This window comes from Aquarana catesbeiana, linkage group LG03 (genome assembly GCF_042186555.1).
Source record: "Aquarana catesbeiana isolate 2022-GZ linkage group LG03, ASM4218655v1, whole genome shotgun sequence".
Taxonomy (NCBI): domain Eukaryota; kingdom Metazoa; phylum Chordata; class Amphibia; order Anura; family Ranidae; genus Aquarana; species Aquarana catesbeiana.
This window is the reverse complement of record NC_133326.1, coordinates 678,506,764-678,530,364: the sequence shown is the minus strand read 5'-3', so window position 1 is coordinate 678,530,364 and position 23,601 is coordinate 678,506,764. Positions and strand designations below refer to the sequence as shown.

Genomic DNA, 23,601 nt, shown 5'->3' with positions numbered 1-23,601 from the left:
CATAGTCACCTACTTGAACCTCTAATGTTTCCGCGTCCCATCATTCTACTGGGGCTCACACCCACGCAGGCTCCTACTCGCCTCTAGATTACCTTCAGAAGGCTGGGTGAACAGCCAAACCCAAACAAATGTGCCGTAGGCCTGGAAGAAGCTCCACATCTGGGCTTACAGCATTGGCTGGAGGGTCGCAAAGCCTCAAATTAATAAGAACCAAGCATGTAAAACCTGCAAGGGTCATTTTATGAAGCACACAGACCGGGGACCTAGCAAGGGAATGCTGATGGACTGCCACGTGTCCGCTGTATGTTGGAAAAATATTATCCCTCCCTAAGTTCTGAGCGCAGGGGAAGGCTATGTGGGGCACTGGCTGGCAGAATCTTGGACGGCGTACATCTTTTACTTCGGGTTCTAACATATGAGTGCTGAGAGGCTCCAGGGCTTGTGGCTGATGTGGAGTCAGCTAACTTTTGGTTTTCTCACAATCTTAAGCAGATATTGTTCTGGAGCCTTGAGGTGTTGTAGCGCTTTGGGTGGGATAAAGCGTACATTCCTAGGTCCACACCTTACCTTGTAGCCAGACCTCAGCCGGAATCTTAGCTGTCCACAGGCCTTGGTACATGCAAGCTGACTGATGCTCAGAGCTGTCCCTCCTGCTCTCTCTCTCTGTGCTTTGGGAGCCTGCTGCTGGGTGAAAGGACTGAGTGCTGAAAGAACACTAAGAAAAGATACAAGTGCTGCCTTTATGTTTGGGGATCCCATTAGGGGGCACCCTGTTAGTCAAGAAGTGACCTGAGTTTAGCTAGTGGCTGTGACATAATTAGGCTGCGCCACTTGCAAAATAGGCATTTTTGCTACGTGTTGAATAGGTTAAAGAAAACTAGGCCAGGCGCCCGCGGCCATAGAAATCCATCGCCGTTGGAATAAAAGGGCAATGGCCCGTACGGGGATCGAACCCGCGACCTTGGCGTTATTAGCACCACGCTCTAACCAACTGAGCTAACCGGCCCAAACTTGCACAGGGTAAGCCGGCCAAAGCTGGCACAGGGCTAGCTGGGCAACCGAGTTATTCTGTGGGCAACCACCGAAGAATTGACGCAGGAGTAGCCAAAAGCTTTAGCCCTCGAGCATAGTAGACCTCGTGGCGCAATGGTAGCGCGTCTGACTCCAGATCAGAAGGTTGCGTGTTCAAATCACGTCGGGGTCATGTTGGTTTTCATAGTCACCTACTTGAACCTCTAGTGTTTCCGCGTCCCATCATTCTACTGGGGCTCACACCCACGCAGGCTCCTACTCGCCTCTAGATTACCTTCAGAAGGCTGGGTGAACAGCCAAACCCAAACAAATGTGCCGTAGGCCTGGAAGAAGCTCCACATCTGGGCTTACAGCATTGGCTGGAGGGTCGCAAAGCCTCAAATTAATAAGAACCAAGCATGTAAAACCTGCAAGGGTCACAAAGTGGTTGCTGGCTTTGCAAGGCTACACATTTTATGAAGCACACAGACCGGGGACCTAGCAAGGGAATGCTGATGGACTGCCACGCGTCCGCTGTATGTTGGAAAAATATTATCCCTCCCTAAGTTCTGAGCGCAGGGGAAGGCTATGTGGGACACTGGCTGGCAGAATCTTGGACGGCGTACATCTTTTACTTCGGGTTCTAACATATGAGTGCTGAGAGGCTCCAGGGCTTGTGGCTGATGTGGAGTCAGCTAACTTTTGGTTTTCTCACAATCTTAAGCAGATATTGTTCTGGAGCCTTGAGGTGTTGTAGCGCTTTGGGTGGGATAAAGCGTACATTCCTAGGTCCACACCTTACCTTGTAGCCAGACCTCAGCCGGAATCTTAGCTGTCCACAGGCCTTGGTACATGCAAGCTGACTGATGCTCAGAGCTGTCCCTCCTGCTCTCTCTCTCTGTGCTTTGGGAGCCTGCTGCTGGGTGAAAGGACTGAGTGCTGAAAGAACACTAAGAAAAGATACAAGTGCTGCCTTTATGTTTGGGGATCCCATTAGGGGGCACCCTGTTAGTCAAGAAGTGACCTGAGTTTAGCTAGTGGCTGTGACATAATTAGGCTGCGCCACTTGCAAAATAGGCATTTTTGCTACGTGTTGAATAGGTTAAAGAAAACTAGGCCAGGCGCCCGCGGCCATAGAAATCCATCGCCGTTGGAATAAAAGGGCAATGGCCCGTACGGGGATCGAACCCGCGACCTTGGCGTTATTAGCACCACGCTCTAACCAACTGAGCTAACCGGCCCAAACTTGCACAGGGTAAGCCAGCCAAAGCTGGCACAGGGCTAGCTGGGCAACCGAGTTATTCTGTGGGCAACCACCGAAGAATTGACGCAGGAGTAGCCAAAAGCTTTAGCCCTCAAGCATAGTAGACCTCGTGGCGCAACGGTAGCGCGTCTGACTCCAGATCAGAAGGTTGCGTGTTCAAATCACGTCGGGGTCATGTTGGTTTTCATAGTCACCTACTTGAACCTCTAGTGTTTCCGCGTCCCATCATTCTACTGGGGCTCACACCCACGCAGGCTCCTACTCGCCTCTAGATTACCTTCAGAAGGCTGGGTGAACAGCCAAACCCAAACAAATGTGCCGTAGGCCTGGAAGAAGCTCCACATCTGGGCTTACAGCATTGGCTGGAGGGTCGCAAAGCCTCAAATTAATAAGAACCAAGCATGTAAAACCTGCAAGGGTCATTTTATGAAGCACACAGACCGGGGACCTAGCAAGGGAATGCTGATGGACTGCCACGCGTCCGCTGTATGTTGGAAAAATATTATCCCTCCCTAAGTTCTGAGCGCAGGGGAAGGCTATGTGGGGCACTGGCTGGCAGAATCTTGGACGGCGTACATCTTTTACTTCGGGTTCTAACATATGAGTGCTGAGAGGCTCCAGGGCTTGTGGCTGATGTGGAGTCAGCTAACTTTTGGTTTTCTCACAATCTTAAGCAGATATTGTTCTGGAGCCTTGAGGTGTTGTAGCGCTTTGGGTGGGATAAAGCGTACATTCCTAGGTCCACACCTTACCTTGTAGCCAGACCTCAGCCGGAATCTTAGCTGTCCACAGGCCTTGGTACATGCAAGCTGACTGATGCTCAGAGCTGTCCCTCCTGCTCTCTCTCTCTGTGCTTTGGGAGCCTGCTGCTGGGTGAAAGGACTGAGTGCTGAAAGAACACTAAGAAAAGATACAAGTGCTGCCTTTATGTTTGGGGATCCCATTAGGGGGCACCCTGTTAGTCAAGAAGTGACCTGAGTTTAGCTAGTGGCTGTGACATAATTAGGCTGCGCCACTTGCAAAATAGGCATTTTTGCTACGTGTTGAATAGGTTAAAGAAAACTAGGCCAGGCGCCCGCGGCCATAGAAATCCATCGCCGTTGGAATAAAAGGGCAATGGCCCGTACGGGGATAGAACCCACGACCTTGGCGTTATTAGCACCACGCTCTAACCAACTGAGCTAACCGGCCCAAACTTGCACAGGGTAAGCCGGCCAAAGCTGGCACAGGGCTAGCTGGGCAACCGAGTTATTCTGTGGGCAACCACCGAAGAATTGACGCAGGAGTAGCCAAAAGCTTTAGCCCTCGAGCATAGTAGACCTCGTGGCGCAACGGTAGCGCGTCTGACTCCAGATCAGAAGGTTGCGTGTTCAAATCACGTCGGGGTCATGTTGGTTTTCATAGTCACCTACTTGAACCTCTAGTGTTTCCGCGTCCCATCATTCTACTGGGGCTCACACCCACGCAGGCTCCTACTCGCCTCTAGATTACCTTCAGAAGGCTGGGTGAACAGCCAAACCCAAACAAATGTGCCGTAGGCCTGGAAGAAGCTCCACATCTGGGCTTACAGCATTGGCTGGAGGGTCGCAAAGCCTCAAATTAATAAGAACCAAGCATGTAAAACCTGCAAGGGTCATTTTATGAAGCACACAGACCGGGGACCTAGCAAGGGAATGCTGATGGACTGCCACGCGTCCGCTGTATGTTGGAAAAATATTATCCCTCCCTAAGTTCTGAGCGCAGGGGAAGGCTATGTGGGGCACTGGCTGGCAGAATCTTGGACGGCGTACATCTTTTACTTCGGGTTCTAACATATGAGTGCTGAGAGGCTCCAGGGCTTGTGGCTGATGTGGAGTCAGCTAACTTTTGGTTTTCTCACAATCTTAAGCAGATATTGTTCTGGAGCCTTGAGGTGTTGTAGCGCTTTGGGTGGGATAAAGCGTACATTCCTAGGTCCACACCTTACCTTGTAGCCAGACCTCAGCCGGAATCTTAGCTGTCCACAGGCCTTGGTACATGCAAGCTGACTGATGCTCAGAGCTGTCCCTCCTGCTCTCTCTCTCTGTGCTTTGGGAGCCTGCTGCTGGGTGAAAGGACTGAGTGCTGAAAGAACACTAAGAAAAGATACAAGTGCTGCCTTTATGTTTGGGGATCCCATTAGGGGGCACCCTGTTAGTCAAGAAGTGACCTGAGTTTAGCTAGTGGCTGTGACATAATTAGGCTGCGCCACTTGCAAAATAGGCATTTTTGCTACGTGTTGAATAGGTTAAAGAAAACTAGGCCAGGCGCCCGCGGCCATAGAAATCCATCGCCGTTGGAATAAAAGGGCAAAGGCCCGTACGGGGATCGAACCCGCGACCTTGGCGTTATTAGCACCACGCTCTAACCAACTGAGCTAACCGGCCCAAACTTGCACAGGGTAAGCCAGCCAAAGCTGGCACAGGGCTAGCTGGGCAACCGAGTTATTCTGTGGGCAACCACCGAAGAATTGACGCAGGAGTAGCCAAAAGCTTTAGCCCTCAAGCATAGTAGACCTCGTGGCGCAACGGTAGCGCGTCTGACTCCAGATCAGAAGGTTGCGTGTTCAAATCACGTCGGGGTCATGTTGGTTTTCATAGTCACCTACTTGAACCTCTAGTGTTTCCGCGTCCCATCATTCTACTGGGGCTCACACCCACGCAGGCTCCTACTCGCCTCTAGATTACCTTCAGAAGGCTGGGTGAACAGCCAAACCCAAACAAATGTGCCGTAGGCCTGGAAGAAGCTCCACATCTGGGCTTACAGCATTGGCTGGAGGGTCGCAAAGCCTCAAATTAATAAGAACCAAGCATGTAAAACCTGCAAGGGTCATTTTATGAAGCACACAGACCGGGGACCTAGCAAGGGAATGCTGATGGACTGCCACGCGTCCGCTGTATGTTGGAAAAATATTATCCCTCCCTAAGTTCTGAGCGCAGGGGAAGGCTATGTGGGGCACTGGCTGGCAGAATCTTGGACGGCGTACATCTTTTACTTCGGGTTCTAACATATGAGTGCTGAGAGGCTCCAGGGCTTGTGGCTGATGTGGAGTCAGCTAACTTTTGGTTTTCTCACAATCTTAAGCAGATATTGTTCTGGAGCCTTGAGGTGTTGTAGCGCTTTGGGTGGGATAAAGCGTACATTCCTAGGTCCACACCTTACCTTGTAGCCAGACCTCAGCCGGAATCTTAGCTGTCCACAGGCCTTGGTACATGCAAGCTGACTGATGCTCAGAGCTGTCCCTCCTGCTCTCTCTCTCTGTGCTTTGGGAGCCTGCTGCTGGGTGAAAGGACTGAGTGCTGAAAGAACACTAAGAAAAGATACAAGTGCTGCCTTTATGTTTGGGGATCCCATTAGGGGGCACCCTGTTAGTCAAGAAGTGACCTGAGTTTAGCTAGTGGCTGTGACATAATTAGGCTGCGCCACTTGCAAAATAGGCATTTTTGCTACGTGTTGAATAGGTTAAAGAAAACTAGGCCAGGCGCCCGCGGCCATAGAAATCCATCGCCGTTGGAATAAAAGGGCAATGGCCCGTACGGGGATAGAACCCACGACCTTGGCGTTATTAGCACCACGCTCTAACCAACTGAGCTAACCGGCCCAAACTTGCACAGGGTAAGCCGGCCAAAGCTGGCACAGGGCTAGCTGGGCAACCGAGTTATTCTGTGGGCAACCACCGAAGAATTGACGCAGGAGTAGCCAAAAGCTTTAGCCCTCGAGCATAGTAGACCTCGTGGCGCAACGGTAGCGCGTCTGACTCCAGATCAGAAGGTTGCGTGTTCAAATCACGTCGGGGTCATGTTGGTTTTCATAGTCACCTACTTGAACCTCTAGTGTTTCCGCGTCCCATCATTCTACTGGGGCTCACACCCACGCAGGCTCCTACTCGCCTCTAGATTACCTTCAGAAGGCTGGGTGAACAGCCAAACCCAAACAAATGTGCCGTAGGCCTGGAAGAAGCTCCACATCTGGGCTTACAGCATTGGCTGGAGGGTCGCAAAGCCTCAAATTAATAAGAACCAAGCATGTAAAACCTGCAAGGGTCATTTTATGAAGCACACAGACCGGGGACCTAGCAAGGGAATGCTGATGGACTGCCACGCGTCCGCTGTATGTTGGAAAAATATTATCCCTCCCTAAGTTCTGAGCGCAGGGGAAGGCTATGTGGGGCACTGGCTGGCAGAATCTTGGACGGCGTACATCTTTTACTTCGGGTTCTAACATATGAGTGCTGAGAGGCTCCAGGGCTTGTGGCTGATGTGGAGTCAGCTAACTTTTGGTTTTCTCACAATCTTAAGCAGATATTGTTCTGGAGCCTTGAGGTGTTGTAGCGCTTTGGGTGGGATAAAGCGTACATTCCTAGGTCCACACCTTACCTTGTAGCCAGACCTCAGCCGGAATCTTAGCTGTCCACAGGCCTTGGTACATGCAAGCTGACTGATGCTCAGAGCTGTCCCTCCTGCTCTCTCTCTCTGTGCTTTGGGAGCCTGCTGCTGGGTGAAAGGACTGAGTGCTGAAAGAACACTAAGAAAAGATACAAGTGCTGCCTTTATGTTTGGGGATCCCATTAGGGGGCACCCTGTTAGTCAAGAAGTGACCTGAGTTTAGCTAGTGGCTGTGACATAATTAGGCTGCGCCACTTGCAAAATAGGCATTTTTGCTACGTGTTGAATAGGTTAAAGAAAACTAGGCCAGGCGCCCGCGGCCATAGAAATCCATCGCCGTTGGAATAAAAGGGCAATGGCCCGTACGGGGATCGAACCCTCGACCTTGGCGTTATTAGCACCACGCTCTAACCAACTAAGCTAACCGGCCCAAACTTGCACAGGGTAAGCCGGCCAAAGCTGGCACAGGGCTAGCTGGGCAACCGAGTTATTCTGTGGGCAACCACCGAAGAATTGACGCAGGAGTAGCCAAAAGCTTTAGCCCTCGAGCATAGCAGACCTCGTGGCGCAACGGTAGCGCGTCTGACTCCAGATCAGAAGGTTGCGTGTTCAAATCACGTTGGGGTCATGTTGGTTTTCATAGTCACCTACTTGAACCTCTAGTGTTTCCGCGTCCCATCATTCTACTGGGGCTCACACCCACGCAGGCTCCTACTCGCCTCTAGATTACCTTCTGAAGGCTGGGTGAACAGCCAAACCCAAACAAATGTGCCGTAGGCCTGGAAGAAGCTCCACATCTGGGCTTACAGCATTGGCTGGAGGGTCGCAAAGCCTCAAATTAATAAGAACCAAGCATGTAAAACCTGCAAGGGTCACAAAGTGGTTGCTGGCTTTGCAAGGCTACACATTTTATGAAGCACACAGACCGGGGACCTAGCAAGGGAATGCTGATGGACTGCCACGCGTCCGCTGTATGTTGGAAAAATATTATCCCTCCCTAAGTTCTGAGCGCAGGGGAAGGCTATGTGGGGCACTGGCTGGCAGAATCTTGGACGGCGTACATCTTTTACTTCGGGTTCTAACATATGAGTGCTGAGAGGCTCCAGGGCTTGTGGCTGATGTGGAGTCAGCTAACTTTTGGTTTTCTCACAATCTTAAGCAGATATTGTTCTGGAGCCTTGAGGTGTTGTAGCGCTTTGGGTGGGATAAAGCGTACATTCCTAGGTCCACACCTTACCTTGTAGCCAGACCTCAGCCGGAATCTTAGCTGTCCACAGGCCTTGGTACATGCAAGCTGACTGATGCTCAGAGCTGTCCCTCCTGCTCTCTCTCTCTGTGCTTTGGGAGCCTGCTGCTGGGTGAAAGGACTGAGTGCTGAAAGAACACTAAGAAAAGATACAAGTGCTGCCTTTATGTTTGGGGATCCCATTAGGGGGCACCCTGTTAGTCAAGAAGTGACCTGAGTTTAGCTAGTGGCTGTGACATAATTAGGCTGCGCCACTTGCAAAATAGGCATTTTTGCTACGTGTTGAATAGGTTAAAGAAAACTAGGCCAGGCGCCCGCGGCCATAGAAATCCATCGCCGTTGGAATAAAAGGGCAATGGCCCGTACGGGGATCAAACCCGCGACCTTGGCGTTATTAGCACCACGCTCTAACCAACTGAGCTAACCGGCCCAAACTTGCACAGGGTAAGCCGGCCAAAGCTGGCACAGGGCTAGCTGGGCAACCGAGTTATTCTGTGGGCAACCACCGAAGAATTGACGCAGGAGTAGCCAAAAGCTTTAGCCCTCGAGCATAGTAGACCTCGTGGCGCAACGGTAGCGCGTCTGACTCCAGATCAGAAGGTTGCGTGTTCAAATCACGTCGGGGTCATGTTGGTTTTCATAGTCACCTACTTGAACCTCTAGTGTTTCCGCGTCCCATCATTCTACTGGGGCTCACACCCACGCAGGCTCCTACTCGCCTCTAGATTACCTTCAGAAGGCTGGCTGAACAGCCAAACCCAAACAAATGTGCCGTAGGCCTGGAAGAAGCTCCACATCTGGGCTTACAGCATTGGCTGGAGGGTCGCAAAGCCTCAAATTAATAAGAACCAAGCATGTAAAACCTGCAAGGGTCATTTTATGAAGCACACAGACCGGGGACCTAGCAAGGGAATGCTGATGGACTGCCACGCGTCCGCTGTATGTTGGAAAAATATTATCCCTCCCTAAGTTCTGAGCGCAGGGGAAGGCTATGTGGGGCACTGGCTGGCAGAATCTTGGACGGCGTACATCTTTTACTTCGGGTTCTAACATATGAGTGCTGAGAGGCTCCAGGGCTTGTGGCTGATGTGGAGTCAGCTAACTTTTGGTTTTCTCACAATCTTAAGCAGATATTGTTCTGGAGCCTTGAGGTGTTGTAGCGCTTTGGGTGGGATAAAGCGTACATTCCTAGGTCCACACCTTACCTTGTAGCCAGACCTCAGCCGGAATCTTAGCTCTCCACAGGCCTTGGTACATGCAAGCTGACTGATGCTCAGAGCTGTCCCTCCTGCTCTCTCTCTCTGTGCTTTGGGAGCCTGCTGCTGGGTGAAAGGACTGAGTGCTGAAAGAACACTAAGAAAAGATACAAGTGCTGCCTTTATGTTTGGGGATCCCATTAGGGGGCACCCTGTTAGTCAAGAAGTGACCTGAGTTTAGCTAGTGGCTGTGACATAATTAGGCTGCGCCACTTGCAAAATAGGCATTTTTGCTACGTGTTGAATAGGTTAAAGAAAACTAGGCCAGGCGCCCGCGGCCATAGAAATCCATCGCCGTTGGAATAAAAGGGCAATGGCCCGTACGGGGATCGAACCCGCGACCTTGGCGTTATTAGCACCACGCTCTAACCAACTGAGCTAACCAGCCCAAACTTGCACAGGGTAAGCCGGCCAAAGCTGGCACAGGGCTAGCTGGGCAACCGAGTTATTCTGTGGGCAACCACCGAAGAATTGACGCAGGAGTAGCCAAAAGCTTTAGCCCTCGAGCGCAGTAGACCTCGTGGCGCAACGGTAGCGCGTCTGACTCCAGATCAGAAGGTTGCGTGTTCAAATCACGTCGGGGTCATGTTGGTTTTCATAGTCACCTACTTGAACCTCTAGTGTTTCCGCGTCCCATCATTCTACTGGGGCTCACACCCACGCAGGCTCCTACTCGCCTCTAGATTACCTTCAGAAGGCTGGGTGAACAGCCAAACCCAAACAAATGTGCCGTAGGCCTGGAAGAAGCTCCACATCTGGGCTTACAGCATTGGCTGGAGGGTCGCAAAGCCTCAAATTAATAAGAACCAAGCATGTAAAACCTGCAAGGGTCATTTTATGAAGCACACAGACCGGGGACCTAGCAAGGGAATGCTGATGGACTGCCACGCGTCCGCTGTATGTTGGAAAAATATTATCCCTCCCTAAGTTCTGAGCGCAGGGGAAGGCTATGTGGGGCACTGGCTGGCAGAATCTTGGACGGCGTACATCTTTTACTTCGGGTTCTAACATATGAGTGCTGAGAGGCTCCAGGGCTTGTGGCTGATGTGGAGTCAGCTAACTTTTGGTTTTCTCACAATCTTAAGCAGATATTGTTCTGGAGCCTTGAGGTGTTGTAGCGCTTTGGGTGGGATAAAGCGTACATTCCTAGGTCCACACCTTACCTTGTAGCCAGACCTCAGCCGGAATCTTAGCTGTCCACAGGCCTTGGTACATGCAAGCTGACTGATGCTCAGAGCTGTCCCTCCTGCTCTCTCTCTCTGTGCTTTGGGAGCCTGCTGCTGGGTGAAAGGACTGAGTGCTGAAAGAACACTAAGAAAAGATACAAGTGCTGCCTTTATGTTTGGGGATCCCATTAGGGGGCACCCTGTTAGTCAAGAAGTGACCTGAGTTTAGCTAGTGGCTGTGACATAATTAGGCTGCGCCACTTGCAAAATAGGCATTTTTGCTACGTGTTGAATAGGTTAAAGAAAACTAGGCCAGGCGCCCGCGGCCATAGAAATCCATCGCCGTTGGAATAAAAGGGCAATGGCCCGTACGGGGATCGAACCCTCGACCTTGGCGTTATTAGCACCACGCTCTAACCAACTGAGCTAACCGGCCCAAACTTGCACAGGGTAAGCCGGCCAAAGCTGGCACAGGGCTAGCTGGGCAACCGAGTTATTCTGTGGGCAACCACCGAAGAATTGACGCAGGAGTAGCCAAAAGGTTTAGCCCTCGAGCATAGCAGACCTCGTGGCGCAACGGTAGCGCGTCTGACTCCAGATCAGAAGGTTGCGTGTTCAAATCACGTCGGGGTCATGTTGGTTTTCATAGTCACCTACTTGAACCTCTAGTGTTTCCGCGTCCCATCATTCTACTGGGGCTCACACCCACGCAGGCTCCTACTCGCCTCTAGATTACCTTCTGAAGGCTGGGTGAACAGCCAAACCCAAACAAATGTGCCGTAGGCCTGGAAGAAGCTCCACATCTGGGCTTACAGCATTGGCTGGAGGGTCGCAAAGCCTCAAATTAATAAGAACCAAGCATGTAAAACCTGCAAGGGTCACAAAGTGGTTGCTGGCTTTGCAAGGCTACACATTTTATGAAGCACACAGACCGGGGACCTAGCAAGGGAATGCTGATGGACTGCCACGCGTCCGCTGTATGTTGGAAAAATATTATCCCTCCCTAAGTTCTGAGCGCAGGGGAAGGCTATGTGGGGCACTGGCTGGCAGAATCTTGGACGGCGTACATCTTTTACTTCGGGTTCTAACATATGAGTGCTGAGAGGCTCCAGGGCTTGTGGCTGATGTGGAGTCAGCTAACTTTTGGTTTTCTCACAATCTTAAGCAGATATTGTTCTGGAGCCTTGAGGTGTTGTAGCGCTTTGGGTGGGATAAAGCGTACATTCCTAGGTCCACACCTTACCTTGTAGCCAGACCTCAGCCGGAATCTTAGCTGTCCACAGGCCTTGGTACATGCAAGCTGACTGATGCTCAGAGCTGTCCCTCCTGCTCTCTCTCTCTGTGCTTTGGGAGCCTGCTGCTGGGTGAAAGGACTGAGTGCTGAAAGAACACTAAGAAAAGATACAAGTGCTGCCTTTATGTTTGGGGATCCCATTAGGGGGCACCCTGTTAGTCAAGAAGTGACCTGAGTTTAGCTAGTGGCTGTGACATAATTAGGCTGCGCCACTTGCAAAATAGGCATTTTTGCTACGTGTTGAATAGGTTAAAGAAAACTAGGCCAGGCGCCCGCGGCCATAGAAATCCATCGCCGTTGGAATAAAAGGGCAATGGCCCGTACGGGGATCAAACCCGCGACCTTGGCGTTATTAGCACCACGCTCTAACCAACTGAGCTAACCGGCCCAAACTTGCACAGGGTAAGCCGGCCAAAGCTGGCACAGGGCTAGCTGGGCAACCGAGTTATTCTGTTGGCAACCACCGAAGAATTGACGCAGGAGTAGCCAAAAGCTTTAGCCCTCGAGCATAGTAGACCTCGTGGCGCAACGGTAGCGCGTCTGACTCCAGATCAGAAGGTTGCGTGTTCAAATCACGTCGGGGTCATGTTGGTTTTCATAGTCACCTACTTGAACCTCTAGTGTTTCCGCGTCCCATCATTCTACTGGGGCTCACACCCACGCAGGCTCCTACTCGCCTCTAGATTACCTTCAGAAGGCTGGCTGAACAGCCAAACCCAAACAAATGTGCCGTAGGCCTGGAAGAAGCTCCACATCTGGGCTTACAGCATTGGCTGGAGGGTCGCAAAGCCTCAAATTAATAAGAACCAAGCATGTAAAACCTGCAAGGGTCATTTTATGAAGCACACAGACCGGGGACCTAGCAAGGGAATGCTGATGGACTGCCACGCGTCCGCTGTATGTTGGAAAAATATTATCCCTCCCTAAGTTCTGAGCGCAGGGGAAGGCTATGTGGGGCACTGGCTGGCAGAATCTTGGACGGCGTACATCTTTTACTTCGGGTTCTAACATATGAGTGCTGAGAGGCTCCAGGGCTTGTGGCTGATGTGGAGTCAGCTAACTTTTGGTTTTCTCACAATCTTAAGCAGATATTGTTCTGGAGCCTTGAGGTGTTGTAGCGCTTTGGGTGGGATAAAGCGTACATTCCTAGGTCCACACCTTACCTTGTAGCCAGACCTCAGCCGGAATCTTAGCTGTCCACAGGCTTTGGTACATGCAAGCTGACTGATGCTCAGAGCTGTCCCTCCTGCTCTCTCTCTCTGTGCTTTGGGAGCCTGCTGCTGGGTGAAAGGACTGAGTGCTGAAAGAACACTAAGAAAAGATACAAGTGCTGCCTTTATGTTTGGGGATCCCATTAGGGGGCACCCTGTTAGTCAAGAAGTGACCTGAGTTTAGCTAGTGGCTGTGACATAATTAGGCTGCGCCACTTGCAAAATAGGCATTTTTGCTACGTGTTGAATAGGTTAAAGAAAACTAGGCCAGGCGCCCGCGGCCATAGAAATCCATCGCCGTTGGAATAAAAGGGCAATGGCCCGTACGGGGATCGAACCCGCGACCTTGGCGTTATTAGCACCACGCTCTAACCAACTGAGCTAACCGGCCCAAATTTGCACAGGGTAAGCCGGCCAAAGCTGGCACAGGGCTAGCTGGGCAACCGTGTTATTCTGTGGGCAACCACCGAAGAATTGATGCAGGAGTAGCCAAAAGCTTTAGCCCTTGAGCATAGTAGACCTCGTGGCGCAACGGTAGCACGTCTGACTCCAGATCAGAAGGTTGCGTGTTCAAATCACGTCGGGGTCATGTTGGTTTTCATAGTCACCTACTTGAACCTCTAGTGTTTCCGCGTCCCATCATTCTACTGGGGCTCACACCCACGCAGGCTCCTACTCGCCTCTAGATTACCTTCAGAAGGCTGGGTGAACAGCCAAACCCAAACAAATGTGCCGTAGGCCTGGAAGAAGCTCCACATCTGGGCTTACAGCATTGGCTGGAGGGTCGCAAAGCCTCAAATTAATAAGAACCAAGCATGTAAAACCTGCAAGGGTCATTTTATGAAGCACACAGACCGGGGACCTAGCAAGGGAATGCTGATGGACTGCCACGCGTCCGCTGTATGTTGGAAAAATATTATCCCTCCCTAAGTTCTGAGCGCAGGGGAAGGCTATGTGGGGCACTGGCTGGCAGAATCTTGGACGGCGTACATCTTTTACTTCGGGTTCTAACATATGAGTGCTGAGAGGCTCCAGGGCTTGTGGCTGATGTGGAGTCAGCTAACTTTTGGTTTTCTCACAATCTTAAGCAGATATTGTTCTGGAGCCTTGAGGTGTTGTAGCGCTTTGGGTGGGATAAAGCGTACATTCCTAGGTCCACACCTTACCTTGTAGCCAGACCTCAGCCGGAATCTTAGCTGTCCACAGGCCTTGGTACATGCAAGCTGACTGATGCTCAGAGCTGTCCCTCCTGCTCTCTCTCTCTGTGCTTTGGGAGCCTGCTGCTGGGTGAAAGGACTGAGTGCTGAAAGAACACTAAGAAAAGATACAAGTGCTGCCTTTATGTTTGGGGATCCCATTAGGGGGCACCCTGTTAGTCAAGAAGTGACCTGAGTTTAGCTAGTGGCTGTGACATAATTAGGCTGCGCCACTTGCAAAATAGGCATTTTTGCTACGTGTTGAATAGGTTAAAGAAAACTAGGCCAGGCGCCCGCGGCCATAGAAATCCATCGCCGTTGCAATAAAAGGGCAATGGCCCGTACGGGGATCGAACCCGCGACCTTGGCGTTATTAGCACCACGCTCTAACCAACTGAGCTAACCGGCCCAAACTTGCACAGGGTAAGCCGGCCAAAGCTGGCACAGGGCTAGCTGGGCAACCGAGTTATTCTGTGGGCAACCACCGAAGAATTGACGCAGGAGTAGCCAAAAGCTTTAACCCTCGAGCATAGTAGACCTCGTGGCGCAACGGTAGCGCGTCTGACTCCAGATCAGAAGGTTGCGTGTTCAAATCACGTCGGGGTCATGTTGGTTTTCATAGTCACCTACTTGAACCTCTAGTGTTTCCGCGTCCCATCATTCTACTGGGGCTCACACCCACGCAGGCTCCTACTCGCCTCTAGATTACCTTCAGAAGGCTGGGTGAACAGCCAAACCCAAACAAATGTGCCGTAGGCCTGGAAGAAGCTCCACATCTGGGCTTACAGCATTGGCTGGAGGGTCGCAAAGCCTCAAATTAATAAGAACCAAGCATGTAAAACCTGCAAGGGTCATTTTATGAAGCACACAGACCGGGGACCTAGCAAGGGAATGCTGATGGACTGCCACGCGTCCGCTGTATGTTGGAAAAATATTATCCCTCCCTAAGTTCTGAGCGCAGGGGAAGGCTATGTGGGGCACTGGCTGGCAGAATCTTGGACGGCGTACATCTTTTACTTCGGGTTCTAACATATGAGTGCTGAGAGGCTCCAGGGCTTGTGGCTGATGTGGAGTCAGCTAACTTTTGGTTTTCTCACAATCTTAAGCAGATATTGTTCTGGAGCCTTGAGGTGTTGTAGCGCTTTGGGTGGGATAAAGCGTACATTCCTAGGTCCACACCTTACCTTGTAGCCAGACCTCAGCCGGAATCTTAGCTGTCCACAGGCCTTGGTACATGCAAGCTGACTGATGCTCAGAGCTGTCCCTCCTGCTCTCTCTCTCTGTGCTTTGGGAGCCTGCTGCTGGGTGAAAGGACTGAGTGCTGAAAGAACACTAAGAAAAGATACAAGTGCTGCCTTTATGTTTGGGGATCCCATTAGCCAGACCTCAACGGTAGCGCGTCTGACTCCAGATCAGAAGGTTGCGTGTTCAAATCACGTCGGGGTCATGTTGGTTTTCATAGTCACCTAGTTGAACCTCTAGTGTTTCCGCGTCCTATCATTCTACTGGGGCTCACACCCACGCAGGCTCCTACTCGCCTCTAGATTACCTTCAGAAGGCTGGGTGAACAGCCAAACCCAAACAAATGTGCCGTAGGCCTGGAAGAAGCTCCACATCTGGGCTTACAGCATTGGCTGGAGGGTCGCAAAGCCTCAAATTAATAAGAACCAAGCATGTAAAACCTGCAAGGGTCATTTTATGAAGCACACAGACCGGGGACCTAGCAAGGGAATGCTGATGGACTGCCACGCGTCCGCTGTATGTTGGAAAAATATTATCCCTCCCTAAGTTCTGAGCGCAGGGGAAGGCTATGTGGGGCACTGGCTGGCAGAATCTTGGACGGCGTACATCTTTTACTTCGGGTTCTAACATATGAGTGCTGAGAGGCTCCAGGGCTTGTGGCTGATGTGGAGTCAGCTAACTTTTGGTTTTCTCACAATCTTAAGCAGATATTGTTCTGGAGCCTTGAGGTGTTGTAGCGCTTTGGGTGGGATAAAGCGTACATTCCTAGGTCCACACCTTACCTTGTAGCCAGACCTCAGCCGGAATCTTAGCTGTCCACAGGCCTTGGTACATGCAAGCTGACTGATGCTCAGAGCTGTCCCTCCTGCTCTCTCTCTCTGTGCTTTGGGAGCCTGCTGCTGGGTGAAAGGACTGAGTGCTGAAAGAACACTAAGAAAAGATACAAGTGCTGCCTTTATGTTTGGGGATCCCATTAGGGGGCACCCTGTTAGTCAAGAAGTGACCTGAGTTTAGCTAGTGGCTGTGACATAATTAGGCTACGCCACTTGCAAAATAGGCATTTTTGCTACGTGTTGAATAGGTTAAAGAAAACTAGGCCAGGCGCCCGCGGCCATAGAAATCCATCGCCGTTGGAATAAAAGGGCAATGGCCCGTACGGGGATCGAACCCGCGACCTTGGCGTTATTAGCACCACGCTCTAACCAACTGAGCTAACCGGCCCAAACTTGCACAGGGTAAGCCGGCCAAAGCTGGCACAGGGCTAGCTGGGCAACCGAGTTATTCTGTGGGCAACCACCGAAGAATTGACGCAGAAGTAGCCAAAAGCTTTAGTCCTCGAGCATAGTAGACCTCGTGGTGCAACGGTAGCGCGTCTGACTCCAGATCAGAAGGTTGCGTGTTCAAATCACGTCGGGGTCATGTTGGTTTTCATAGTCACCTACTTGAACCTCTAGTGTTTCCGCGTCCCATCATTCTACTGGGGCTCACACCCACGCAGGCTCCTACTCGCCTCTAGATTACCTTCAGAAGGCTGGGTGAACAGCCAAACCCAAACAAATGTGCCGTAGGCCTGGAAGAAGCTCCACATCTGGGCTTACAGCATTGGCTGGAGGGTCGCAAAGCCTCAAATTAATAAGAACCAAGCATGTAAAACCTGCAAGGGTCATTTTATGAAGCACACAGACCGGGGACCTAGCAAGGGAATGCTGATGGACTGCCACGCGTCCGCTGTATGTTGGAAAAATATTATCCCTCCCTAAGTTCTGAGCGCAGGGGAAGGCTATGTGGGGCACTGGCTGGCAGAATCTTGGACGGCGTACATCTTTTACTTCGGGTTCTAACATATGAGTGCTGAGAGGCTCCAGGGCTTGTGGCTGATGTGGAGTCAGCTAACTTTTGGTTTTCTCACAATCTTAAGCAGATATTGTTCTGGAGCCTTGAGGTGTTGTAGCGCTTTGGGTGGGATAAAGCGTACATTCCTAGGTCCACACCTTACCTTGTAGCCAGACCTCAGCCGGAATCTTAGCTGTCCACAGGCCTTGGTACATGCAAGCTGACTGCTGCTCAGAGCTGTCCCTCCTGCTCTCTCTCTCTGTGCTTTGGGAGCCTGCTGCTGGGTGAAAGGACTGAGTGCTGAAAGAACACTAAGAAAAGATACAAGTGCTGCCTTTATGTTTGGGGATCCCATTAGCCAGACCTCAACGGTAGCGCGTCTGACTCCAGATCAGAAGGTTGCGTGTTCAAATCACGTCGGGGTCATGTTGGTTTTCATAGTCACCTAGTTGAACCTCTAGTGTTTCCGCGTCCTATCATTCTACTGGGGCTCACACCCACGCAGGCTCCTACTCGCCTCTAGATTACCTTCAGAAGGCTGGGTGAACAGCCAAACCCAAACAAATGTGCCGTAGGCCTGGAAGAAGCTCCACATCTGGGCTTACAGCATTGGCTGGAGGGTCGCAAAGCCTCAAATTAATAAGAACCAAGCATGTAAAACCTGCAAGGGTCATTTTATGAAGCACACAGACCGGGGACCTAGCAAGGGAATGCTGATGGACTGCCACGCGTCCGCTGTATGTTGGAAAAATATTATCCCTCCCTAAGTTCTGAGCGCAGGGGAAGGCTATGTGGGGCACTGGCTGGCAGAATCTTGGACGGCGTACATCTTTTACTTCGGGTTCTAACATATGAGTGCTGAGAGGCTCCAGGGCTTGTGGCTGATGTGGAGTCAGCTAACTTTTGGTTTTCTCACAATCTTAAGCAGATATTGTTCTGGAGCCTTGAGGTGTTGTAGCGCTTTGGGTGGGATAAAGCGTACATTCCTAGGTCCACACCTTACCTTGTAGCCAGACCTCAGCCGGAATCTTAGCTGTCCACAGGCCTTGGTACATGCAAGCTGACTGATGCTCAGAGCTGTCCCTCCTGCTCTCTCTCTCTGTGCTTTGGGAGCCTGCTGCTGGGTGAAAGGACTGAGTGCTGAAAGAACACTAAGAAAAGATACAAGTGCTGCCTTTATGTTTGGGGATCCCATTAGGGGGCACCCTGTTAGTCAAGAAGTGACCTGAGTTTAGCTAGTGGCTGTGACATAATTAAGCTGCGCCACTTGCAAAATAGGCATTTTTGCTACGTGTTGAATAGGTTAAAGAAAACTAGGCCAGGCGCCCGCGGCCATAGAAATCCATCGCCGTTGGAATAAAAGGGCAATGGCTCGTACGGGGATCGAACCCGCGACCTTGGCGTTATTAGCACCACGCTCTAACCAACTGAGCTAACCGGCCCAAACTTGCATAGGGGAGGCTGGCCAAAGCTGGCACAGGGCTAGCTGGGCAACCGAGTTATTCTGTGGGCAACCACCGAAGAATTGACGCAGGAGTAGCCAAAAGCTTTAACCCTCGAGCATAGTAGACCTCGTGGCGCAACGGTAGCGTGTCTGACTCCAGATCAGAAGGTTGCGTGTTCAAATCACGTCGGGGTCATGTTGGTTTTCATAGTCACCTACTTGAACCTCTAGTGTTTCCGCATCCCATCATTATACTGGGGCTCACACCCACGCAGGCTCCTACTCGCCTCTAGATTACCTTCAGAAGGCTGGGTGAACAGCCAAACCCAAACAAATGTGCCGTAGGCCTGGAAGAAGCTCCACATCTGGGCTTACAGCATTGGCTGGAGGGTCGCAAAGCCTCAAATTAATAAGAACCAAGCATGTAAAACCTGCAAGGGTCATTTTATGAAGCACACAGACCGGGGACCTAGCAAGGGAATGCTGATGGACTGCCACGCGTCCGCTGTATGTTGGAAAAATATTATCCCTCCCTAAGTTCTGAGCGCAGGGGAAGGCTATGTGGGGCACTGGCTGGCAGAATCTTGGACGGCGTACATCTTTTACTTCGGGTTCTAACATATGAGTGCTGAGAGGCTCCAGGGCTTGTGGCTGATGTGGAGTCAGCTAACTTTTGGTTTTCTCACAATCTTAAGCAGATATTGTTCTGGAGGCTTGAGGTGTTGTAGCGCTTTGGGTGGGATAAAGCGTACATTCCTAGGTCCACACCTTACCTTGTAACCAGACCTCAGCAGGAATCTTAGCTGTCCACAGGCCTTGGTACATGCAAGCTGACTGATGCTCAGAGCTGTCCCTCCTGCTCTCTCTCTCTGTGCTTTGGGAGCCTGCTGCTGGGTGAAAGGACTGAGTGCTGAAAGAACACTAAGAAAAGATACAAGTGCTGCCTTTATGTTTGGGGATCCCATTAGGGGGCACCCTGTTAGTCAAGAAGTGACCTGAGTTTAGCTAGTGGCTGTGACATAATTAAGCTGCGCCACTTGCAAAATAGGCATTTTTGCTACGTGTTGAATAGGTTAAAGAAAACTAGGCTAGGCGCCCGCGGCCATAGAAATCCATCGCCGTTGGAATAAAAGGGCAATGGCCCGTACGGGGCTCGAACCCGCGACCTTGGCGTTATTAGCACCACGCTCTAACCATCTGAGCTAACCGGCCCAAACTTGCACAGGGGAAGCCGGCCAAAGCTGGCACAGGGCTAGCTGGGCAACCGAGTTATTCTGTGGGCAACCACCGAAGAATTGACGCAGGAGTAGCCAAAAGCTTTAGCCCTTGAGCATAGTAGACCTCGTGGCGCAACGGTAGCGCGTCTGACTCCAGATCAGAAGGTTGCGTGTTCAAATCACGTCGGGGTCATGTTGGTTTTCATAGTCACCTACTTGAACCTCTAGTGTTTCAGCGTCCCATCATTCTACTGGGGCTCACACCCACGCAGGCTCCTACTCGCCTCTAGATTACCTTCAGAAGGCTGGGTGAACAGCCAAACCCAAACAAATGTGCCGTAGACCTGGAAGAAGCTCCACATCTGGGCTTACAGCATTGGCTGGAGGGTCGCAAAGCCTCAAATTAATAAGAACCAAGCATGTAAAACCTGCAAGGGTCACAAAGTGGTTGCTGGCTTTGCAAGGCTACACATTTTATGAAGCACACAGACCGGGGACCTAGCAAGGGAATGCTGATGGACTGCCACGCGTCCGCTGTGTGTTGGAAAAATATTATCCCTCCCTAAGTTCTGAGCGCAGGGGAAGGCTATGTGGGGCACTGGCTGGCAGAATCTTGGACGGCGTACATCTTTTACTTCGGGTTCTAACATATGAGTGCTGAGAGGCTCCAGGGCTTGTGGCTGATGTGGAGTCAGCTAACTTTTGGTTTTCTCACAATCTTAAGCAGATATTGTTCTGGAGCCTTGAGGTGTTGTAGCGCTTTGGGTGGGATAAAGCGTACATTCCTAGGTCCACACCTTACCTTGTAGCCAGACCTCAGCCGGAATCTTAGCTGTCCACAGGCCTTGGTACATGCAAGCTGACTGATGCTCAGAGCTGTCCCTCCTGCTCTCTCTCTCTGTGCTTTGGGAGCCTGCTGCTGGGTGAAAGGACTGAGTGCTGAAAGAACACTAAGAAAAGATACAAGTGCTGCCTTTATGTTTGGGGATCCCATTAGGGGGCACCCTGTTAGTCAAGAAGTGACCTGAGTTTAGCTAGTGGCTGTGACATAATTAAGCTGTGCCACTTGCAAAATAGGCATTTTTGCTACGTGTTGAATAGGTTAAAGAAAACTAGGCCAGGCGCCCGCGGCCATAGAAATCCATCGCCGTTGGAATAAAAGGGTAATGGCCCGTACGGGGATCGAACCCGCGACCTTGGCGTTATTAGCACCACGCTCTAACCAACTGAGCTAACCGGCCCAAACTTGCACAGGGTAAGCCGGCCAAAGCTGGCACAGGGCTAGCTGGGCAACCGAGTTATTCTGTGGGCAACCACCGAAGAATTGACGCAGGAGTAGCCAAAAGCTTTAGCCCTCGAGGCGCAACGGTAGCGCGTCTGACTCCAGATTAGAAGGTTGCGTGTTCAAATCACGTCGGGGTCATGTTGGTTTTCATAGTCACCTACTTGAACCTCTAGTGTTTCCGCGTCCCATCATTCTACTGGGGCTCACACCCACGCAGGCTCCTACTCGCCTCTAGATTACCTTCAGAAGGCTGGGTGAACAGCCAAACCCAAACAAATGTGCCGTAGGCCTGGAAGAAGCTCCACATCTGGGCTTACAGCATTGGCTGGAGGGTCGCAAAGCCTCAAATTAATAAGAACCAAGCATGTAAAACCTGCAAGGGTCACAAAGTGGTTGCTGGCTTTGCAAGGCTACACGTTTTATGAAGCACACAGACCGGGGACCTAGCAAGGGAATGCTGATGGACTGCCACGCGTCCGCTGTATGTTGGAAAAATATTATCCCTCCCTAAGTTCTGAGCGCAGGGGAAGGCTATGTGGGGCACTGGCTGGCAGAATCTTGGACGGCGTACATCTTTTACTTCGGGTTCTAACATATGAGTGCTGAGAGGCTCCAGGGCTTGTGGCTGATGTGGAGTCAGCTAACTTTTGGTTTTCTCACAATCTTAAGCAGATATTGTTCTGGAGCCTTGAGGTGTTGTAGCGCTTTGGGTGGGATAAAGCGTACATTCCTAGGTCCACACCTTACCTTGTAGCCAGACCTCAGCCGGAATCTTAGCTGTCCACAGGCCTTGGTACATGCAAGCTGACTGATGCTCAGAGCTGTCCCTCCTGCTCTCTCTCTCTGTGCTTTGGGAGCCTGCTGCTGGGTGAAAGGACTGAGTGCTGAAAGAACACTAAGAAAAGATACAAGTGCTGCCTTTATGTTTGGGGATCCCATTAGGGGGCACCCTGTTAGTCAAGAAGTGACCTGAGTTTAGCTAGTGGCTGTGACATAATTAAGCTGCGCCACTTGCAAAATAGGCATTTTTGCTACGTGTTGAATAGGTTAAAGAAAACTAGGCTAGGCGCCCGCGGCCATAGAAATCCATCGCCGTTGGAATAAAAGGGCAATGGCCCGTACGGGGATCGAACCCGCGACCTTGGCGTTATTAGCACCACGCTCTAACCAACTGAGCTAACCGGCCCAAACTTGCACAGGGTAAGCCGGCCAAAGCTGGCACAGGGCTAGCTGGGCAACCGAGTTATTCTGTGGGCAACCACTGAAGAATTGACGCAGGAGTAGCCAAAAGCTTTAGCCCTCGAGCATAGTAGACCTCGTGGCGCAACGGTAGCGCGTCTGACTCCAGATCAAAAGGTTGCGTGTTCAAATCACGTCGGGGCCATGTTGGTTTTCATAGTCACCTACTTGAACCTCTAGTGTTTCCGCGTCCCATCATTCTACTGGGGCTCACACCCACGCAGGCTCCTACTCGCCTCTAGATTACCTTCAGAAGGCTGGGTGAACAGCCAAACCCAAACAAATGTGCCGTAGGCCTGGAAGAAGCTCCACATCTGGGCTTACAGCATTGGCTGGAGGGTCGCAAAGCCTCAAATTAATAAGAACCAAGCATGTAAAACCTGCAAGGGTCACAAAGTGGTTGCTGGCTTTGCAAGGCTACACATTTTATGAAGCACACAGACCGGGGACCTAGCAAGGGAATGCTGATGGACTGCCACGCGTCCGCTGTATGTTGGAAAAATATTATCCCTCCCTAAGTTCTGAGCGCAGGGGAAGGCTATGTGGGGCACTGGCTGGCAGAATCTTGGACGGCGTACATCTTTTACTTCGGGTTCTAACATATGAGTGCTGAGAGGCTCCAGGGCTTGTGGCTGATGTGGAGTCAGCTAACTTTTGGTTTTCTCACAATCTTAAGCAGATATTGTTCTGGAGCCTTGAGGTGTTGTAGCGCTTTGGGTGGGATAAAGCGTACATTCCTAGGTCCACACCTTACCTTGTAGCCAGACCTCAGCCGGAATCTTAGCTGTCCACAGGCCTTGGTACATGCAAGCTGACTGATGCTCAGGGCTGTCCCTCCTGCTCTCTCTCTCTGTGCTTTGGGAGCCTGCTGCTGGGTGAAAGGACTGAGTGCTGAAAGAACACTAAGAAAAGATACAAGTGCTGCCTTTATGTTTGGGGATCCCATTAGGGGGCACCCTGTTAGTCAAGAAGTGACCTGAGTTTAGCTAGTGGCTGTGACATAATTAAGCTGCGCCACTTGCAAAATAGGCATTTTTGCTACGTGTTGAATAGGTTAAAGAAAACTAGGCCAGGCGCCCAGCGGCCATAGAAATCCATCGCCGTTGGAATAAAAGGGCAGTGGCCCGTACGGGGATCGAACCCGCGACCTTGGCGTTATTAGCACCACGCTCTAACCAACTGAGCTAACCGGCCCAAACTTGCACAGGGTAAGCTGGCCAAAGCTGGCACAGGGCTAGCTGGGCAACCGAGTTATTCTGTGGGCAACCACCGAAGAATTGACGCAGGAGTAGCC

The 23,601-nt window shown here is 51.2% G+C and overlaps 28 non-coding genes across 28 annotated transcripts; 16 read left to right on the top strand and 12 right to left on the bottom strand.

Annotated features, from left to right (window-relative positions):
• Positions 1–932: 932 nt before the first annotated feature.
• Positions 933–1,006, bottom strand: TRNAI-AAU (transfer RNA isoleucine (anticodon AAU)). Its single transcript has one exon. It is a non-coding gene; the product is annotated as a tRNA-Ile (tRNA).
• A 126-nt stretch (positions 1,007–1,132) lies between these two features.
• TRNAW-CCA (transfer RNA tryptophan (anticodon CCA)) lies at positions 1,133–1,204 on the top strand. Its single transcript has one exon. It is a non-coding gene; the product is annotated as a tRNA-Trp (tRNA).
• Positions 1,205–2,178: 974 nt separating this feature from the next.
• TRNAI-AAU (transfer RNA isoleucine (anticodon AAU)) lies at positions 2,179–2,252 on the bottom strand. Its single transcript has one exon. It is a non-coding gene; the product is annotated as a tRNA-Ile (tRNA).
• A 126-nt stretch (positions 2,253–2,378) lies between these two features.
• TRNAW-CCA (transfer RNA tryptophan (anticodon CCA)) lies at positions 2,379–2,450 on the top strand. The gene has a single exon. It is a non-coding gene; the product is annotated as a tRNA-Trp (tRNA).
• A 1,142-nt stretch (positions 2,451–3,592) lies between these two features.
• Positions 3,593–3,664, top strand: TRNAW-CCA (transfer RNA tryptophan (anticodon CCA)). Its single transcript has one exon. It is a non-coding gene; the product is annotated as a tRNA-Trp (tRNA).
• Positions 3,665–4,606: 942 nt separating this feature from the next.
• On the bottom strand, positions 4,607–4,680 carry TRNAI-AAU (transfer RNA isoleucine (anticodon AAU)). Its single transcript has one exon. It is a non-coding gene; the product is annotated as a tRNA-Ile (tRNA).
• Positions 4,681–4,806: 126 nt separating this feature from the next.
• Positions 4,807–4,878, top strand: TRNAW-CCA (transfer RNA tryptophan (anticodon CCA)). The gene has a single exon. It is a non-coding gene; the product is annotated as a tRNA-Trp (tRNA).
• Positions 4,879–6,020: 1,142 nt separating this feature from the next.
• TRNAW-CCA (transfer RNA tryptophan (anticodon CCA)) lies at positions 6,021–6,092 on the top strand. Its single transcript has one exon. It is a non-coding gene; the product is annotated as a tRNA-Trp (tRNA).
• Positions 6,093–7,234: 1,142 nt separating this feature from the next.
• On the top strand, positions 7,235–7,306 carry TRNAW-CCA (transfer RNA tryptophan (anticodon CCA)). Its single transcript has one exon. It is a non-coding gene; the product is annotated as a tRNA-Trp (tRNA).
• A 974-nt stretch (positions 7,307–8,280) lies between these two features.
• Positions 8,281–8,354, bottom strand: TRNAI-AAU (transfer RNA isoleucine (anticodon AAU)). The gene has a single exon. It is a non-coding gene; the product is annotated as a tRNA-Ile (tRNA).
• A 126-nt stretch (positions 8,355–8,480) lies between these two features.
• On the top strand, positions 8,481–8,552 carry TRNAW-CCA (transfer RNA tryptophan (anticodon CCA)). Its single transcript has one exon. It is a non-coding gene; the product is annotated as a tRNA-Trp (tRNA).
• Positions 8,553–9,494: 942 nt separating this feature from the next.
• On the bottom strand, positions 9,495–9,568 carry TRNAI-AAU (transfer RNA isoleucine (anticodon AAU)). Its single transcript has one exon. It is a non-coding gene; the product is annotated as a tRNA-Ile (tRNA).
• Positions 9,569–9,694: 126 nt separating this feature from the next.
• TRNAW-CCA (transfer RNA tryptophan (anticodon CCA)) lies at positions 9,695–9,766 on the top strand. The gene has a single exon. It is a non-coding gene; the product is annotated as a tRNA-Trp (tRNA).
• A 1,142-nt stretch (positions 9,767–10,908) lies between these two features.
• TRNAW-CCA (transfer RNA tryptophan (anticodon CCA)) lies at positions 10,909–10,980 on the top strand. The gene has a single exon. It is a non-coding gene; the product is annotated as a tRNA-Trp (tRNA).
• Positions 10,981–12,154: 1,174 nt separating this feature from the next.
• TRNAW-CCA (transfer RNA tryptophan (anticodon CCA)) lies at positions 12,155–12,226 on the top strand. The gene has a single exon. It is a non-coding gene; the product is annotated as a tRNA-Trp (tRNA).
• Positions 12,227–13,168: 942 nt separating this feature from the next.
• On the bottom strand, positions 13,169–13,242 carry TRNAI-AAU (transfer RNA isoleucine (anticodon AAU)). Its single transcript has one exon. It is a non-coding gene; the product is annotated as a tRNA-Ile (tRNA).
• Positions 13,243–13,368: 126 nt separating this feature from the next.
• TRNAW-CCA (transfer RNA tryptophan (anticodon CCA)) lies at positions 13,369–13,440 on the top strand. The gene has a single exon. It is a non-coding gene; the product is annotated as a tRNA-Trp (tRNA).
• Positions 13,441–14,382: 942 nt separating this feature from the next.
• TRNAI-AAU (transfer RNA isoleucine (anticodon AAU)) lies at positions 14,383–14,456 on the bottom strand. Its single transcript has one exon. It is a non-coding gene; the product is annotated as a tRNA-Ile (tRNA).
• A 126-nt stretch (positions 14,457–14,582) lies between these two features.
• TRNAW-CCA (transfer RNA tryptophan (anticodon CCA)) lies at positions 14,583–14,654 on the top strand. Its single transcript has one exon. It is a non-coding gene; the product is annotated as a tRNA-Trp (tRNA).
• Positions 14,655–16,436: 1,782 nt separating this feature from the next.
• Positions 16,437–16,510, bottom strand: TRNAI-AAU (transfer RNA isoleucine (anticodon AAU)). The gene has a single exon. It is a non-coding gene; the product is annotated as a tRNA-Ile (tRNA).
• A 126-nt stretch (positions 16,511–16,636) lies between these two features.
• On the top strand, positions 16,637–16,708 carry TRNAW-CCA (transfer RNA tryptophan (anticodon CCA)). Its single transcript has one exon. It is a non-coding gene; the product is annotated as a tRNA-Trp (tRNA).
• Positions 16,709–18,490: 1,782 nt separating this feature from the next.
• Positions 18,491–18,564, bottom strand: TRNAI-AAU (transfer RNA isoleucine (anticodon AAU)). Its single transcript has one exon. It is a non-coding gene; the product is annotated as a tRNA-Ile (tRNA).
• Positions 18,565–18,690: 126 nt separating this feature from the next.
• Positions 18,691–18,762, top strand: TRNAW-CCA (transfer RNA tryptophan (anticodon CCA)). The gene has a single exon. It is a non-coding gene; the product is annotated as a tRNA-Trp (tRNA).
• Positions 18,763–19,904: 1,142 nt separating this feature from the next.
• TRNAW-CCA (transfer RNA tryptophan (anticodon CCA)) lies at positions 19,905–19,976 on the top strand. The gene has a single exon. It is a non-coding gene; the product is annotated as a tRNA-Trp (tRNA).
• Positions 19,977–20,950: 974 nt separating this feature from the next.
• TRNAI-AAU (transfer RNA isoleucine (anticodon AAU)) lies at positions 20,951–21,024 on the bottom strand. The gene has a single exon. It is a non-coding gene; the product is annotated as a tRNA-Ile (tRNA).
• Positions 21,025–22,180: 1,156 nt separating this feature from the next.
• TRNAI-AAU (transfer RNA isoleucine (anticodon AAU)) lies at positions 22,181–22,254 on the bottom strand. The gene has a single exon. It is a non-coding gene; the product is annotated as a tRNA-Ile (tRNA).
• A 126-nt stretch (positions 22,255–22,380) lies between these two features.
• TRNAW-CCA (transfer RNA tryptophan (anticodon CCA)) lies at positions 22,381–22,452 on the top strand. Its single transcript has one exon. It is a non-coding gene; the product is annotated as a tRNA-Trp (tRNA).
• A 975-nt stretch (positions 22,453–23,427) lies between these two features.
• On the bottom strand, positions 23,428–23,501 carry TRNAI-AAU (transfer RNA isoleucine (anticodon AAU)). Its single transcript has one exon. It is a non-coding gene; the product is annotated as a tRNA-Ile (tRNA).
• Between the last annotated feature and the right edge of the window lie 100 nt (positions 23,502–23,601).